Below are 19,221 nucleotides of genomic sequence, written 5' to 3' on the forward strand. Positions count from 1 at the left end.
GCAAATGCCGATTTCCTTCCCCATCCTTGACGTAATCTGAGCTTGTGCAACATGTATAATGCCGTCGATATCGACAGGAAATTAAAGCCCACATTTTTTTCCTTTTTCTTTCTGGGAGTAGCCTGGAGCTATTTAAAAAGGGAAGAGTCCGAGAATCCGAGGCCGTTTCCCATACCAGAGGCATTTGAGACACTGTGACGGGCCTGCCGGAAGCGGCTGATGACTCTTGAGCGATAGCCCCTGCTGACGTAACAGCATGCAGCTGGCGCCGCGTGCCAGGCCGACTGTTTTACTGCACTTTCACTCGAGAGCTCGGTTGGCAGCTCATCCGATCTCCGACAGTGCCGGCAGGAGCGGAGCGCGGAGATGACGGGGCTGCCCGTGCGAGCAGCACCAAACAAACTCATCAGCGTCAACTGAGCGCTTCAAGGGCGCTGCAGGACGTGTCGCCCCACGCATGCGCGGAGCAGGCCTTGTCGGCGGCTACTGGCAGCGCACGCAGTCCGTGCTTAGCGGTTCGCTCGCTCTTATCCCGCCGATTCAACGCGCGTGACAGCACTGATAAGACAAGGCGGTGGGCGCAGTTCGTCGGCCACTCGGCCAGTTAGCGTCCGGCAGAGTTACGTACCGAGCGCCGTGAGACCAGCCAGCAGTCAGATTGACAACTAGCATCCCTGCAAAGGTTAGTTTTCAAACGCAAGCAGTGCTAGTTTATTCCGCACATGGCGCTGCAACAGATATGGTGTCTCCATGTGGTTCTGATCATACAAGGAGAGCTCAGTCTTGCCACCTATCCACATACCTTTGCCTTCCTCCACATCTGCTGCCGTATTCTTCTTTGACCTGCTTTGGTTCTTCTCCATTTTTTGCATCAACTGTCTATCGGCCACACTTTTCTGAATTACAGTTTTAAACACTTTCATTTCTATGGGAGCCTGGAATGATGTAAGTGGAGACACATCCATGAAAACACATTATTATCTGTTGTTGTTGTTGTTGTTGTTGTTGTGGTCTTCAGTCCAGAGACTGCTTTCATGCAGCTCTCCATGCTACTCTATCGTGTGCAAGCTTCATCATCTCCCAGTACCTACTGCAACGTGCATCCTTCTGAATCTGCTTAGTGTATTCATCTCTTGGTCTCCCTCTACGATTTTTATCCTCCACGCTGCCCTTCCAATACTAAATTGGTGATCCCTTGATGCCTCAGAACATATCCTACCAACCGATCCCTTCTTCTAGTCAAGTTGTGCCACAATTTTCTCTTCTCTCCAATTCTGTTCAATACCTCCTCATTAGGTATGTGATCTACCCATCTAATCTTCAGCATTCTTCTGTAGCACCACATTTCGAAAGCTTCTATTCTCTTCTTGACTAAACTATTTATCGGCCAAGTTTCACTTCCATACATGGCTACACTCCATACAAATACTTTCAGAAACGACTTCCTGACACTTAAATCTATACTCGATGTTAACAAATTTCTCTTCTTCAGAAACGCTTTCCTTGCCATTGCCAGTCTACATTTTATATCCTCTCTACTTCGACCATCATCAGTTATTTTGCTCCCCGAATAGCAAAACTCACTTACTACTTTAAGTGTCTCATTTCCTTATCTAATTCCCTCAGCTTCACCCGATTTAATTCGACTGCATTCCATTATCGTCGTTTTGCTTTTGTTGATGCTCATCTTATATCCTCCTTTCAAGACAATATTATTATCTAATATTTTTAAAGCAGTCTATAATATTAATCTTCAAAATCTGAACGAAATCGATAATCGTTTTGAAGACAACTGCGGCAATACACTGCAATTAGAAATATTAGGACATGTTCATTTTATTATTTGATTGTTAAGAGTGAGTTTTTTTCTTCAGCATCCTATCGGTCGCGAAATGGAAACCACAGTGAAAATCGAAATATGTTTTAATTACAACATTTAGCTCCACCTCCCAGCTACTTTTTTACATAGACGCCGCTCCCAGTTAGACATTTGTCGTAGCAACTTTCCAACACCCTCGTCACAGAAGGCCGCCAACTGTGATTTCCAACAGTTTCCTACGATGGTCTGCAGCGTGTTGTCCGTGCCAAAATGCTGTCACATATGTGATCGAAAGATGAAAATCAGAGGGAGCCAAGTCCGGGCAGTATGGTGCGAGATTAAACATACATCGAAATCACGGGGCGTGCAACTTTGTTGTACCTCCAGTATGCGGCCGAGATCTGAAGAAACTCATGACGGTTACGTCATGTGGACTGCATTAAATCGGGCGGAATCCCTCAGTAGGCACCTTACTCGTGGCGGGAGACGCTATTTAAGTGTTCGTTGTTCATCCAGAAGTGAAAAAGGGATGGGATAGACGGCCACACTAGTGACAGTGTACAACATGTCGTGGAAAGCTTCACCGGATTTTCACTGTGGTTTTAATTTCGCTACCAATCGGAGGTTGAAAAAGAATAGACCCTGTAATTGAGATGGCTTTATTTCAAGATGATAGTAACTGTAGTAACATCGAAAAGACAGGCAATATGTTCTTCAAATCATTTGGCCAACAAGAAATTAGTACAGGCAACTAATAACCTGTTGAACGTGCTGTACTCAAACCAACGCACCAATTATTAACCTGTTTAGCAAGTGCAGCGGAATAACAAAAATATTCATCGTCAGTCTCACATTACTTACGTTCACTATGTGTTTCGCTACTCAGGCGTTTACAGAGGGCTTTGATTTTGTGCTCTGTACAGGGTTTAAACGATAACTGTTTACCAACGTACCACAGTGGTGTAAATTAAGTCGAGACAGACTAATTTATATGTAAAATTCAAAACCCCTTCAGCCGTCTACATTTTGTTTATAATTGCCATCTGGCTGCTCTTATGTGAAGAGAACAACAACAATGACAGTGTGAGCTACATAATAATTGGGCAGTGTAAAATTTAAGACATCACTATAAAAGTGGTAAACATTTAACAAAAACCAGGACATATAATTTCGACCTGCGATTAGTACGTTCACTTTATTTTTATATGGCACATGTATATTTTGTTTCCTACTTTACATTCATACATTGTTTTATTTTTTAGTTCACCATTGACTCTGATGTACCTTGTACAGTCTGGTTTTCATTAAATGTTTACTACATGTTACCATTGTATATAGGGGGCTATTCAGAAAGAGGGGATCGTTTCCATTCGACGCCGCTAGGCGCGCGCCTATTGCGTATATTTTGGTATGTGTGTGCTCAGCAGCTCAGTCGACATCCATCCGTGACAATGGGAACGTCTCTGCGCGTCTGGTTTTTTCGATAGTCTAATTTGAAATGTGCACTGCAATCGAAAATACAGCCAGTTGTGAAGTGCGGTCTGTGATAAGGTTGTTGTTGGCAAAAAAACCTATAACCTATAGAAATTTGTCGTGAACTGTGCGAAGTGTACGAAAACAACGTAATGAGTGCATGTTCCGACCGGAAATGGTGCATTCGGTTTAAAAATGGCCGAACCAACGTTCATGATGGAGAGAAGAGTGGACGCCCGAGCATCGTGACTAACGACCTTGTCGCTAAAGTTGATGAAACGATTCCTGAAAACCGCCGCTTCACAATAGCGGAGCTTTCGCTTTCTTTTCCACAAGTTTCACAGACTTTGCTGTTTGAAATTGTCACTCAAAAGCTAGGCTATCACAAATTTTGTGCACGATGGGTGCTCAAAATGCTTACAGAACACCATGAAGAACAGCGAATGGGGGCAATGCTGACATTTCTGGAGGCCTACCACAAACATGGTGATTCATTACTGGATGAATCGTAACCGGCGACGAGACTTGGGTGAAACACGTAAATGGCGAGACAAAATTACAGTCCATGGAGTGGGATGATACAAGATACCCCCCAAAACCAAGAAAATGTTTGCAAACCTTGCCAGCAAGGAAGTTGATGGCGACAGTTTTTTGGGATAGTCAAGGTGTGCATCTTACTAATTTTCTCGAACGTGGAGCAACCATAAATTCTGCCCGGTACTGTCAAACTTTGCACAGCCTTAGAACAGCAGTTCAAAACAAACGCCGAGGAAAGTTTATGTCCAAAATTTTGTTTTTGCACGACAATACCAGTCCTCACACGGCAAACCGCACTAAAGAACTCCTTACTTCATTCAAATGGGAAATTTTCCCTCTGCCGCCCTACAGCCTTGATCTTGCACCCAGCGATTTCCACTTGTTTCCCAAGATGAAGAACTGACTTGCAACGCAGCGCTTTGATGACGACGCGGAACTCCAGGCGGGCGTGACTCACTGGCTGAGGTCTCAGGCGGCAGAATTTTACGACGACGGTCTTTCAAAACTTGTCCACCGCTATGATAAGTGCCTTATTGTGTTTGGTGACTATGTGGAAAAGTAGTATGTCAGTCGCTCTTTCAGATGTATATAATAAAATGTATTTCTTGTACTTTTTTTATGCCAAAACGTTCCCAACTTTCTGAATAGCCCTCGTATTTGATCTCCTAAATTTTACTCTGACCCTTTACTATGTAGTTCACATTGTTATCATTATTGTCTCCACAAAGGGACCTGAAGATGGCATAGAGAAATGCTAAAACTGCTTACATAATGAATTACTGTACACACAAAATATAGACAGGTAAAGGTGATTTTTATACTGAACGGTCAAAGCCCTTCAGGCATCTTGTATGAAGATGGACTTGCACAAATTTATAAGTCACTTTTCTATCAAGCCAGAAACAGCCTCAAGTTGGCCTAGAAAAGTCACCTAGGTTACTGTGCATGCTCTGCACACGACATTTTTTTCTTATTTAAAATCGCTCTTGAACATTAAAAATCCTTTGTTCTTGCTTCTACACAAAAACTGTCGTTTGCATAAATTTTATCTCAAAATATTGTGAATTTTCACAGTATAAAATTAGCAATTAAATCTTTTTGTTTGTCTGGCCACCTTACTACGAAAATGCTGTGATTGTAAGGATTAATTTTAGAATTAGCTGTAAGCATAATTAGTTTTTGCATGACGTTTACAAAAATATTTCTTTCTTTCGTTATCCTTACGAGAAAATTTAAGTAATAATACGTAAATTGAAGGTGGAAGGGGGGGGGGGGGGCAAAAGGGAAGGGAAGGGATGTCAGATGCATCGGCACATTACGCTCAATCAGCGGCGAAGAGTGAAAATGTGTACCGGACTGGGATTCGAACCCGGGATCTCCTGCTAACTAGGCAGGTGCGTTAACCAACGCGCCATCCGGGACACAGCATTATCGCAACTGCGCTATCTCGACACGCCTCACGGCCGACCCACATTCCCCCACTGACCGCCACCTGTCCTCAGTCCCTGCCCATTTCCTCCGTTGTCGCTACACTCAGATTCCCGCAGAAGGTCGGACGTACATGTGCATCCGCGTTGAAGAAAGTGATTCCACTGTTCATCTAGGCGAATAAATTGTTTGAATGCATGTCCTATATCAAATTGTTCGTCTCGTCTTCTATACAGCACTGTGGTATGTTGTAAACAGTTTCCTTTACACCCTATCTATAAAATTTTATTTCTGGTATGCGCATGGCATATAGTTCCGGCAAACAGCGACATGCGCTTTGCGTTACATCGCTAGCTGTCAGACATCACTCAACTATGTCACAAATGAAGTTATGAGTAAAACACAACGAAATCCACTTGATAATGATGCTGTAACCATCGAAACTAGTAGTGAACACAAATAAGTGTGGCTGACACAGAACTATGTTTTTTCTTGTACGCGAGGTGTACCATACAGTTGGTGCACTCATTGTTGAAGCTGCTAGTACAAGAGCTACCGTGGAATTTGGTGTGCCAGGCGTACAGTTTGTAAGGAAATATTAAGACGAAAAGTAAGAGGAAAGTTATGAAGAGAGGCGAAAGGGGGAATAATGAGCAGCTTAATATAAAAAATAGTGGTGACATGAGGGAAAAAGTACAAGAAGTTCTCTTCATAAGAAAGAACGTAAACACCACCCACGGATTAGCCCTTTGGCCTATTCCGACTGGTCGACTGCTGCTACGAGGCACTACCGTAACAGTCTATGATCGTAGGGCTTGTGAGAACAGCTGAATCCTGATTGTCCTGCTGCTCCTTTGCACAATCAACTCCTCATTTGGTATCACGAGACCGAGTGACCCTGTTCCTGACCTTCCTATCGCAGAAAAAAATATCTGAGGATATACCGGAAATCGAGCCCGGGTCATTTCGCACCGAAGGGAGCGACGCTAACCATTTTTTTCCGTCTTCCGTCGATCTGTTTCTTCGTTCTTTCGTCGTTGATTCTCGGTGATTGTGGCATGACGGCTTTCAAATTCGATCGATGAGAACTCCACTCAGTTTTATTATTATTATTATTATTATTATTATTATTATTATTATTGCAGTCTCCTCCTCGAACACGGTGAGCTACTGTGCCGGCGAAACTATTCAGCTCCTGAGGCAATAATGCAAAAAATAATGGCCAGAGTAAAAAGGACGCAAAGAGCGGACTGGAAGAAAGCTGCCTTCAACAAAAAGTTTTCCTATGTCGCCGAAGGCTGTGACTCTGAGAGCCAGCTATTTTGCAGTAGTAGTTCGAAGCCTCATCCGACCCCAAAAACTATTCAGCCAACTACCGGTATGGCTCAGCCGGAAATATTGTGGCAAATTTCCTTTCCCGTCTTTATCCAGCTGCGTTTTGATAACTCTGATGTTAGTGAGATGTTAGGCCGGCCGGAGTGGCCGTGCGGTTTTAGGCGCTCCAGTCTGGAACCGAGCGACTGCTACGGTCGCAGGTTCGAATCCTGCCTCGGGCATGGATGTGTGTGATGTCCTTAGGTCAGTTAGGTTTAATTAGTTGTAAGTTCTAGGCGACTGATGACCTCAGAAGTTAAGTCGCATAGTGCTCAGAGCCATTTGAACCATTTTTTTAGTGAGATGTTAACCTTTAACCTTATGTAATTCAATTTTGTGTTGGTATCGAAGCCTGACACAAAACTGATGAATATATTCCTGAACAATACATCTGTAACAAAGTAATGTATGACGGTGGACTGCAGCGTAATAGAAGAACAGAAACGGAAAGTATTTCAAAGATCTTAGAAATTATGAAATCAGATCAAGCGGTAGAATGCATAGGAGACACCATTGTAAAACACCTTTGTAACATTAAAACCAGTGATTTTTATCAGGTAAATAAAAGAGCTAAGAATCATTTCTCTATGAAGACCTCTTAAAATCGATAATTATGTGGTATATCATAAATGATAAAACCTTGCGAGAAGAGCGTGCAAGATAGTGAGACATCTGCTAAGCAGTCCACGATTAGTTAAGCCAACACTGAAGGGAGAAGTAGAATGGAAGAAAACAGTAAGTGACAAAAAATTGAATATGTATAACAGGTCGAGAAAACAGTGCGGTAGTCACGCCGAGTATTTAACCAGACGAAGATGTGGAGGAGAAGAAAAACAAGAATAATAATTAAAGATATGAATGCCAGTGTATATTATTGTCTGAAGTGTTCAGAATTACACTCTTACGAGAAACAGACAACCTCAGTGATGGATAGCAGCACCTACTTTTGCTGTTAACTCATCAGGTGGAACTGCGGCGTTATAGATGTTTCATTCTATTGGCCCTGTAAGTTCTCTAAAAAGTAGAACTACGGCAAGGAGTTGTGTAAGCATCGTCGGTGGCTTTTTGTGATGTGCCTGTGTAACCCCCTGCTTAATAAATGAGACACAGAGTGTGCGCACTTCCTAGTTGTGGAGGCATACGGTTATGTATGCGGCTGTACTTGGGGATATTCCACGAGATGCACTGCGTCCTGTTGTCAGTCGTGGTTTGAAAAACTCGATGAGGAATTACACAGCATCTCGTCACTCGTGCAGTCGCGCTGCCTCTATGTGCACAGCTTTAGAGATGATTCATCATCACCTGAGTGACGTAACACACACAAAGTTTAAAACTGATTAACGGAGGCTATACAGTTTACAAATATCTGGCGAAACGCGTAATAAGGGAAAGGCGTGAACCTGAGTTTTGCGAGTAAACGGATACGAATATGTAAGATATAAAAGTGTTTCCAGTATTTCACCCACGCTATACATGTGTTTTGACGAAGTTCAGAGGGTAGAACACCTTCCTTCAGCAAGAAGTTCCCAGCTTTATCTGATTTGCTGGACGCCGGATACTACAGGTCAATAACATTTTGAGTGGTAAATGTTGGTAGTGTTTCACCTATAGTTGCTTGCGGATCATGAGATTCCTCGTTATCATTAATATACAGATTTATTTTGCGTGTTTCTCTCCTAGCCAAACGTTAAGGATCCCACTGTGGTTCTGAACCCACACTAAACTGAAAGAGTAGATCTTGGTATGGTAGCTTACTCAAAGGTATAATTTTTATTATAGATGCGCGAGAAGCATTCTATCTGTATTGAACAGCGCCTAAAAGTCTCAAGCCTTATGTGTCCTACCACTTTTCTTTATTTTCACCATAAGGTCATATAACTACAAACTTTCTTATATGCTCGCAGATTGTCTGGCAATAAGGAATTATATCTTCTTTATCTCTCTAATTTCTTGTAACTTTCCTAATCATTATTTTTATATATACTGATGAATTTGGTTATTTTCGAGAACTGCCTATTACGTAATACATACATTCCACTGAAGAACACATCTAAATTCTTAGATGAAGTTACTATTTGCTGGTAGAAATAATACTCAAAATGTGATCGCGACACACGAGCACACACACACAATGGTTCAAATGGCTCTGAGCACTATGGGACTTAACTGCTGAGGTCATCAGTCCCCTCGAACTTAGAACTACTCTAACCTAACTAACCTAAGGACATCACACACATCCATGCCCGAGGCAGGATTCGAACCTGCGACCGTAGCGGTCGCCCGGTTACAGACTGTAGCGCCTAGAACCGCTCGACCACTCCGGCCGGCCACAGACACACACACACACACACATACACACACACACACACACACACACACACACACAACGGTCGCAACTTGCCAGGCAGATGCTCACGATGAGGCGAAAGCATCCCTACCGTGAAAGAACACCAGCCGTTTTTGTCGTTTCTGATTAATCACCTGCAGTCCTCTCGTTAAGATACATGATGACGAAAACACAGTGCTTTCCTCAAATGATTTGTAACATTGTAAATGTTACAGTCCACAATTCCTCCTCGACAGAAACTGTTAATGTATTGTTAGGAATCCGATTGACAAACCCCCTAACCAAACAATAAAGGGTATGTAAACATTTCGTTTCGCACTGGTCTTCCTTGACAACTACGTACTCGACGCATCGAGGCTCCAAAGTTTTCTTCTTACGCAGTTCAGTGATGTTAAAATCTGTGAATTATTCTTTTATGGAGGGAATCATACCACTGATAAAATTTTATTCATACAAAACAGTTTCTCAAGTTGCGGAGCAGGAATAACTCACTGAACTGTAAACCAGGATAGTCATGAGGATGAAGAAAAAAATGTTCAAATGTCTGTGAAATCTTATGGGACTTAACTGCTAAGGTCATCAGTCCCTAAGCCTACACACTACTTAACTTAAATTATCCTAAGGACAAACATACACACACACATGCCCGAGGGAGGACTCGAACCTCTGCCGGGACCAGCCGCACAGTCCATGACTGCAGCGCCACAGACCGCTGGCTAATCCCGCGCGGCGAGGATGAAGAATCGGATGGAATTTAGCTGATAAATATGCTCTGTTATGACTGCTCTTGTGTTGTCTGACTCATTAGAACACTGAAAGTGCATTTTAGTATTTGTCAATTTATTCATTTTACAGTCAGTTCCTGTTACATACGATCAAATAATAAAAGGCAACACGGATTAGTTGCGATTCCACCTTTAGCCGACTCATCTATAAATAATGTTGTTACTGATGACTGGTATGTTTTAAGAGGGATTGTTTCACGGTCGGGAAAGAACTTCCACTTTTTGTAACCTCCCCCTTTGTCCTCACTTTACGTATTTTTCTTTTCGATAAGGACGCAACGGAACGTTACTGACAGGACTGTCGACCCTCGCGGTCTCAGAAATAATCTTCAGACAATCCACTCGACCGTTTTTCTATCCATGAGGCGATGCGTGAACGGTCAAGCATCTAGGTATCGACGGTATGCACCATAATATCGATCCGGTAGTGGTAAATATAGATTCTTCTTCGTACCGATTGTGGAAAAGGTTATCTTGCGAATATCTGTGAGATTAAAACTAAATCGATTACCAGTCTGAAGGTTGGTATGAAAACTGCTGTGCATTATCAGGCGTGGTCCTACTGGTGATGCTATTCTATTTCCTGTCATTAAGTTGGAAGTTGTACCCTTTGCAATTGACTGTAGTTGACTTAAAAATAAAAAATAGTCATGACACACTTGGAAGACTAGCACAAAACTTTGGGGTATTAGGCTGGCGCTAAACACTCCGTGCCACGGAAAGTTTTCTCTGTAAAGACATATTGTTTCGTGCGGAGCTGGGTTTATTGGCTATAATATTTGACACCCTCACCTTGATCAGCAAATTTCAAACTCAACGCAAGTCACTGTGCCTCCATAAACTTGATACATAAAAAGTTTAGCTTCAGCTGTGAATATTAACTTTAAAAGAGGACACCACTGATAATATTTCATCGTGACTGTTTAAATAGTATAGAAAATATATAATATATATAATACGCAGTTGTCAGCCACAAATAACTTTTGAATTTTATACGATGCATGTGGACGGTTAAATGCTTGTGTACTACTGTCTTATATCGTTCCTCTATGGGGTGTTTCTGTATCGTCATGAAATGTTAGCTTAAAATGAAACTGATGTTTACACTGAACCATAAAACTGCAGTTTCCAGACTACGTAAACGTGATTTAACGTTAAAGTTTCATTATGATGCTAAATTATTTCTGACAATCACCTCTTATCGCAACAATCCTTCGATATCACTCAGTGCAACACTAGAACGGGCGTGTTTAAAATATACGTATCCTGAGTTGTATATCGAAACGCGCCCTATCAAAGATAGAAAATTTTATTTATACGTGATGCCGATGACGACAATCGTGTCTTGATTTGTATCTTTCGCTCTGTGACGTGAATGGAGTTTTGGCTATTATGTGGTTCCACGTCGTTATTTGCTTCTCCATGCTGGTGGTAATATTTTCTGGAGCCTCTTGCGTTCTCGCAGATGACTGATTACTCTGATTCCCTTTTATACTGTTGCACACACCGTGCAAAAGTTGGTACGTTTCTACTTCTGTTCATTGCGAAACGAAATCCAGGTGTAATGGCAAGGTTCTTCAAGTAAACGGCGCGTGGCGCAACTCACTAGTTGTATAATGAAACACGATTGTGCCTCACTTGTTTCATTTTCAGGAACATGTGAGTTGTATTATAATTTACAAGGAGAGGCCACGACGTTTGGAACGCGGATTTACTTCCTGCTTTGTACATCCTTAACAGGCCATTAACACAACATAATGTGCAAGTAGTAACGTGCACACTCTGGAAGTTGCGAGAATATCACAAGAGAAGTTTTTCTCGTCTATTATGTAGCTGACATATCTGTGCGGAGATGCCGGACTTTATACTTCACGGTGGTAAAGTGGTTACCGTTCGAGCGTATGAGGCAACGTGTATGAGGCGACGGTTCAACTCCCGTTCAAACCTTCAGTTTTGTAGCACATGTGTAAATTTTGTGATATTCATAAATTTGCACCTACACTATTCGTTCTTGCTACATTAGCAACGTCTCACCACAATGCAGATTAATTGCCAATTAAGGCCTGCCCATGTGTCTGTACCTCGAAGCGTCGAGGTGCAAAATAGTTCCGGGTACCCTACCAGATTACATGTGTAAGGAAGTTCGAATATCACGGCAGGCATACATTTTCGGGAAAACTGTATGCGTTTCTTCATATACTTGCCGATAGTTATAAATATGTTTGTTCTAATAATTAAATTTAATTAAAAACAGTGAGTAGTTAAAAAACATGAAATTCGCTAAAGCTTCATGCAAATACACGTGGTGTATTTTAATTATATTACCTCACAAATGTCGTATAAATTAAATAATATCATCAGTGATGAAAAATATATAGATTGAAAAACAAGTGCGATTCGAACCGCCACCTCGTTCACGACCGTCTTGCGAAACGCGAACTCTAACCGCTTGACCATAACGACTTCTTACAAAAAGTTTCTACGCACAGATATCTCAGTCACATTATATACATCTACATCTACATGGATACTCTGCAAATCACATTCAAGTGCCCGGCGGAGGGTTCATCGAACCACTTTCCCAATTCTCTATTATTTATAACTCGTATAGCGCGCGGAAAGAATGAACACCTGTATCTGTCCGTACGAGCTCTGATTTCCCTTATTTCATCGTGGTGATCGTTCCTCTCCCTATGTAAGTCGGTGTCAACAAAATATTTTCGCATCCGGGGCGAAAGTTGGTGATTGGAATTTCGTGAGAAGATCCCGTCGCAGCGAAAAACGCCTTTCTTTTAATGATTTCCAGCCCAAATCCTGTATCATTTCTGAGACACTCTCTCCAATATCTCGCGATAATAGTAAACGTGCCGCCTTTCTTTGAACTTTTACGATGTACTCCGTCAGTGCTATCTGATAAGGATCCTACACAGTGCAGCAGTATTCTAAAAGAGGACGGACAAGCGTAGTGCACGTAGTCTCCTTAGTAGGTCTGTTACATTTTCTAAGCGTCCTGCCAATAAAACACCGTCTTTTTTTAGCCTTTCCCCCAACATTTTCTGTGTGTTCCTCCCAATTTAAGTCGTTCGTAATTGTAATACCTAGGTATTTAATTGAATTTACGGCTTTTAGATTAGACTGATTTATCGTGTAACCGAAGTTTGAGTTCCTTTTAGCACTCATGTGGATGACTTCACACTTTTTGTTATTTAGGGTCAACTGCCACTTCTCGCACCATTCAGATATCTTTTCTAAAGCGTTTTACAGTTTGTTTTGATCTTCTGATGACATTATTTGTCGATAAACGACAGAGTCATCTGCAAACAACCGATGACGGCTGCTCATATTGTCTCCAAAATCGTTAATACAGATAAGGAACTGCAAAGGGCCTATAACACTACCTTGGGGAACACGAGAAATCACTTCTGTTTTACTCGATGACTTTCCGTCAGTTACTACGAACTGTGACCTCTCTGACAGGAAATCACAAATCCAGTCACATAACTGAGACGATATTCCATAAGCAAGCAATTTCACTACGAGCCGCTTGTGTGGTACAGTTCAAAAGCCTTCCGAAAATCCGGAAATACGAAATCGATTTGAAATCCCTTTTCAATAGTACACAACACTTCATGTGAATAAAGAGCTAGTTGTGTTTCGCAGGAATGATGTTTTTAAACCCATGTTGACTGTGTGTCAATAGACCGTTTCCTTCGAGGTAATTCATAGTGTTCGAACACAATATATGTTCCAAAATCCTGCTGCATATCGACGTTAATGATATGAGCCTGTAATTTAGTGGATTACTCCTACTACCTTTCTTGAATACTGGCGTGACCTGTGCAACCTTCCAGTCTTTGGGTACGGATCTTTCGTCGAGCGAACGGTTTTATATGATTGTTAATTATGGAGCTAATGCATCAGCATACTCCGAAAGTAGGCTAATTATTATACAGCCTGGACCAGAAGACTTGCTTTTATTAATTGATTTAAGTTGCGTCACTACTCCGAGTATATTTACTTCTACGTTACTCATGTTGACAGCTGTTCTCGATTCGAATTCTGGGATATTTACTTCGTCGTCTTTTGTGAAGGCATTTCGGAAGGCTGTGTTTAGTAACTCTGCTTTGGCAGCACTGTCTTCGATAGACGCGCAAAAACTGTCTTGCGATTTTTTCGGAATTGCCAGAATAGTGCACCTTACTATTTGCACGTTATGTTGTTTTAATGGCCTACTAAAGGTGTACAACGTTTGAAGTAAATCTGTGATACCAAGGTCGTGGCTTCCTCTTGTGAGTAACCTGTGCCGTCTGCCAATCATGATCATCGACATCATAATTAGATAACTAATCTCCTAACAGTCGATTCGGCCCTGGACGTAACATTCTAATCAGAAACTAATGTGTCTTTGCCTCAGCGGTGTTGCAACTCGATGGCAGCCAGATGACACAGAGAGGCATGTGTCTCACTTCCCGCCTGTTACGTAACTACGTCCTCGAGCTCTTCGAGTTAGCTGTACGGGTCAACTGGTGCGAAGCGTAGACTGCATACAGACAATATTACTTCACAGTTTGTTTCAACAATTACGAAGCTGAGAAGATAATATGAAAAATACAAAACATGGATTATACATTCTCTTGTATTTATGTTATTACTGCAGACTAACTTAAATTCCTTGTGGTATCTCACTTACAGAGTACTACAGAAATCAGATAAGCGTAAACTACTCTTATTAAGGTTAGAGCAGACAATTAAATCCTAAGTACAAAGGTACTTCTTTTTTTACATATGCAAATTCACAAATGACAGTGATATCCTCTTCTTGTACGCCTCGATTTTATTAAACTGTTGATTTCGAAGCTATTGTAACTCACTATTGTTTACATCACTCTTTCTGGGCAAGGTATCGGGAAACTGAAAATCGAAGTATTAGAAAAGTAGAATTTTCACAGATTGCGGCACTAGCATTTTTCACATACCTGCGTGAAGCGCCACGTTTGCAGCCCTCAGCTGGAGCACTATTGTGCTTCGTTCGTAATGTGTAGTTCTATTCCACATTCAGTCAAGTCCCATGTTCTTGCTGTGACAAGAAAGCCATTTTCTGGCCAACATGGAACCAAGCTTACTCTTCTTTCTCTCGGCCTTATCTCGTATGTTCTTGGGGTCTGCATGTTAATCTGCATTGGGCAATGTTAGGCGTAGTGGGTTGCCGGATGTCCTTCCGCCGCCACCCTATTTCCCTCCGGGTCGGAATTTGTGTGTCCCAATTGTCTGTTCAAAATGTTCAAATGTGTGTGAAATCTTATGGGACTTAACTGCTAAGGTCATCAGTCCCTAAGCTTACACACTACTTAACCTAAGTTATCCTAAGGACAAAAACACACACACACACACACACACACACACACACACACACACACACACACACACACACACACACACACCCATGCCCAAGGGAGGACTCGAACCTCCGCCGGGACCAGCCGCATTCCATGACTGCAGCGCTTTAGACCGCTCGGCTAATCCCGCGCGGCCCAATTGTCTGCTTGTAGCGTTATCACATGCGAACGAGTGAGAACATTGTCGAAGTGTTTATGAATCGTGTAACTGAGGCGGGACGTGGATATTAGCAGTGTGTTTCCCTAGTCAGATGTGGAGAAACCGCCTGAAAAACACATCCAGGCTGGTTGGCACACCGGCCCTAGTCGTTAGCCCGCTGGGCGGATTCGATCCTGGGCCAACGCGCCTCCCCAAATCCTCGTGCTAACGAACGTAGTTATCCGGGTGGGTCCATCGAAGCCGGATTGACTCCAAGAAAGCCTTGTGACTCACAACTACACAGCTGGATCGTGAAGTGACAGAATCATAAATCCATCGGAGTCAGCAAGAAAGGCCCGCATCTCGTGGTCGTGCGGTAGCGTTCTCGCTTCCCACGCCCGGGTTCCCGGGTTCGATTCCCGGCGGGGTCAGGGATTTTCTCTGCCTCGTGATGGCTGGGTGTTGTGTGATGTCCTTAGGTTAGTTAGGTTTAAGTAGTTCTAAGTTCTAGGGGACTGATGACCATAGATGTTAAGTCCCATAGTGCTCAGAGCCATTCAGCAAGAAAGTGAGAAAATTCAGAGAATGTGATGGAGCACATGATGACAGAACTACTTATTTCGTACAGGTATCGAAGGAAAATGCAAAATTGTAAACTCTGGTGGCAGGTGGATGAATGTGTGACGCTGCAGCACAATTTCACCGCGCATCTAGCAAGGGCAGTAAACAGGGAACATGTCGATACCAGAGCATAAATTTCATTTCGTGTTCTCAGACAGTAAATATGCCTCGCAGACAGGTACATGAACAATATACGCAGATGTCAGCTTTGAGAGAGGACGTGTAGTCGGGCTCAAAGAAGCCAGTTGGTTCAAAAATGGTTCAAACGGCTCTGAGCACTATGGGGCTTAACTTCTCAGGTCATCAGTCCCCTAGAACTTAGAACTACTTAAACCTAACTGACCTAAGGACATCACACACATCCATGCCCGAGGCAGGATTCGAACCTGCGGCCGAAGTGGTCGCGTGTTTCCAGACTGTAGCGCCTACAACCACTCGGCCACTCCGGCCGGCGAAGCCAGTTGGACTAATCGGCGAATCGCTCGACATTTGAACAGGATCGATGCCACTATTCGTCGGTGTTGATATCTTGCGAACCATGGATGAAGGGTATCAGACGGATGCCATATTCCTTGACTTCCGGAAAGCGTTTGACTCCGTGCCCCACTGCAGACTCCAGGTACGAGCATATGGGATTCGTTCCCAAATATGTGAGTGGCTCGAAGACTTCTTAAGAAATAGAACCGAGTACTTTGTCCTCGATGGTGAGTGTTCCTCGGAGGTGAGGGTATCATCTGGGGTGCCCCAGGGAAGTGTGGTAGGTCCGCTGTTGTTTTCTATCTACATAAATGATCTTTTGGATAGGGTGGATTGCAATGTGCGGCTGTTTGCTGATGATGCTGTGGTGTATGGGAAGGTGTCGTCGTTGAGTGACTGTAGGAGGATACAAGATGACTTGCACAGGATTTGTGATTGGTGTAAAGAATGGCAGCTAACTCTAAATATAGATAAATATAAATTAATGCAGACGAATAGGATAAAGAATCCCGTAATGTTTGAATACTCCATTAGTAGTGTAGCGCTTGACACAGTCACGTCGATTAAATATTTGGGCGTAACATTGCAGAGCTATATGAAGTGGGACAAGCATGTAATGGCAGTTGTGGGGAAGGCGGATAGTCGTCTTCGGTTCATTGGTAGAATTCTGGGAAGATGTGGTTCATGTGTAAAGTAGACCGCTTATAAAACTCTAATACGTCCTATTCTTGAGTACTGCTCGAGCGTTTGGGATCCCTATCAGGTCGGATTGAGGGAGGACATAGAGGCAATTCAGAGGCGGGCTGCTAGATTTGTTATGGTAGGATTGATCATCACGCGAGTGTTACGGAAATGCTTCAGGAACTCGGGTGGGAGTCTCTAGAGGAAAGGAGGCGGGCTTTTCGTGAATCGTTACTGAGGAAATTTAGAGAACCAGCATTTGAGGCTGACTGCAGTACAATTTTACTGGCGCCAACTAATATTTCTCGGGAAGACACCAAAGATAAGAGAGATTAGGGCTCTTACAGAGGCCTATAGGCAGTCATTTTTCCCTCGTTCTGTTTGAGAGTGGAACAGGGAGAGAAGATGCTAGTTGTAGTACGAGGTACCCTCCGCCACGCACCGTATGGTGGATTGCGGTGTATGGATGTAGATGTAGAGGTGTAGGCAGGAATGGGTGAAACATGGCCGAACACAGCGTAAAAAAGGAAGCAGTCGACCTAGAGAGACGACAGAACGTGAGGACCGAACAATCAGAGCCACGGATGTTATCGTCGATTCGACGTGCAAGGACACTTAATAGGCGGCTCACAGAAAGAGGGCTGAGCTCATGGCACCCCTTGCGTCGACAACGCAGGGGAGTGTTATGGGACCATTGCTTTTCACAATATATATAAATGACCTAGTAGATAGTGTCGGAAGTTCCATGCGGCTTTTTGTGGATGATGCTGTAGCATACAGAGAAGTTGCAGCATTAGAAAATTGTAGCGAAATGCAGAAAGATCTGCAGCGGATAGGCACTTGGTGCAGGGAGTGGCAACTGACCCTTAACATAGACAAATATAATGTATTGCGAATACATAGAAAGAAGGATCCTTTATTGTATGATAATATGATAGCGGAACAAACACTGGTAGCAGTTACTCCTGTAAAATATCTGGGAGTATGCGTGCGGAACGATTTGAAGTGGAATGATCATATAAAATTAATTGTTGGTAAGGCGGGTACCAGGTTGAGATTCATTGGAAGAGTTCTTAGAAAATGTAGTCCATCAACAAAGGAGGTGGCTTACAAAACACCCGTTCGACCTACACTTGAGTATTGCTCATCAGTGTGGGATCCGTACCAGATCGGGTTGACGGAGGAGATAGAGAAGATCCAAAGAAGAGCGGCGCGTTTCGTCACAGGGTTATTTGGTAACCGTGATAGCGTTACGGAGATGTTTAACAAACTCAAGTGGCAGACTCTGCTAGAGAGGCGCTCTGCATCGCGGTGTAGCTTGCTCGCCAGGTTTCGAGAGGGTGCGTTTCTGGATGAGGTATCGAATATATTGCTTCCCCCTACTTATACCTCCCAAGGAGATCACGAATGTAAAATTAGAGAGATTAGAGCGCGCACAGAGGCTTTCAGACAGTCGTTCTTCCCGCGAACCATACGCGACTGGAACAGGAAAGGGAGGTAATGACAGTGGCACGTAAAGTGCCCTCCGCCACACACCGTTGGGTGGCTTGCGGAGTGTAAATGTAGATGTAGATGTAGAACTGATTTCTGTACAACAACAAGCCCGTTTACACAGGTGTCGGGCACATTTGGCTAGAATCTCATTGACTGGAGTAGAATTGTCTTCAGTGAGGAGTCCCGCTTCGAACTGAGCCCCGATGACCAGCGAAAACGTGTCTGGAGACGCTCTGGCAGCGATGGGATACCAGCGTCACTGTCGCCTTCTTATGGACAAACGACTAGGAGTGATGGTCTCTGGTGCCAGTTCATTTCATATAGGGATCCCTTTAGTTGTAATCCGCGGCACCCTTATAACACAGCGGTACTCCGACAATATTCTACCCCCCGTTTTGTTGCCCTTCGTGGCAAACCAACCTGGGATTATATTTCAGAACGATAATGCCCGAGGTTCTAGGCGCCTCAGTCGGGAACCGCGCTACTGCTACGGTCGCAGATTCGAATCCTGCCTCGGGCATGGATGTGTGTGATGTCCTTAGGTTTAAGTAGTTCTAAGTCTAGGGGAGTGATGACCTCAGATGTTAAGTCCCATAGTGCTCAGAGCCATCTGAACCATTTTTGATAATGCCCGCTCGCACATGGCGAGA

At 43.3% G+C, this 19,221-nt stretch overlaps 1 protein-coding gene across 1 annotated transcript in view; it reads left to right on the forward strand.

The window, feature by feature from the left end:
- The first annotated feature begins 383 nt into the window (after window positions 1–383).
- Window positions 384–19,221, forward strand: part of LOC124797823 (aldehyde dehydrogenase, dimeric NADP-preferring-like) — a 115,206-nt gene continuing 96,368 nt past the window's right edge. Inside the window, exon 1 of the mRNA XM_047260854.1 lies at window positions 384–682. The gene's annotated coding sequence lies outside the window, so the exon portion shown is untranslated. The remainder of the gene's footprint in view (window positions 683–19,221) is intronic.

This window comes from Schistocerca piceifrons, chromosome 5, assembly GCF_021461385.2.
Source record: "Schistocerca piceifrons isolate TAMUIC-IGC-003096 chromosome 5, iqSchPice1.1, whole genome shotgun sequence".
In the NCBI taxonomy this organism is placed as follows: domain Eukaryota; kingdom Metazoa; phylum Arthropoda; class Insecta; order Orthoptera; family Acrididae; genus Schistocerca; species Schistocerca piceifrons.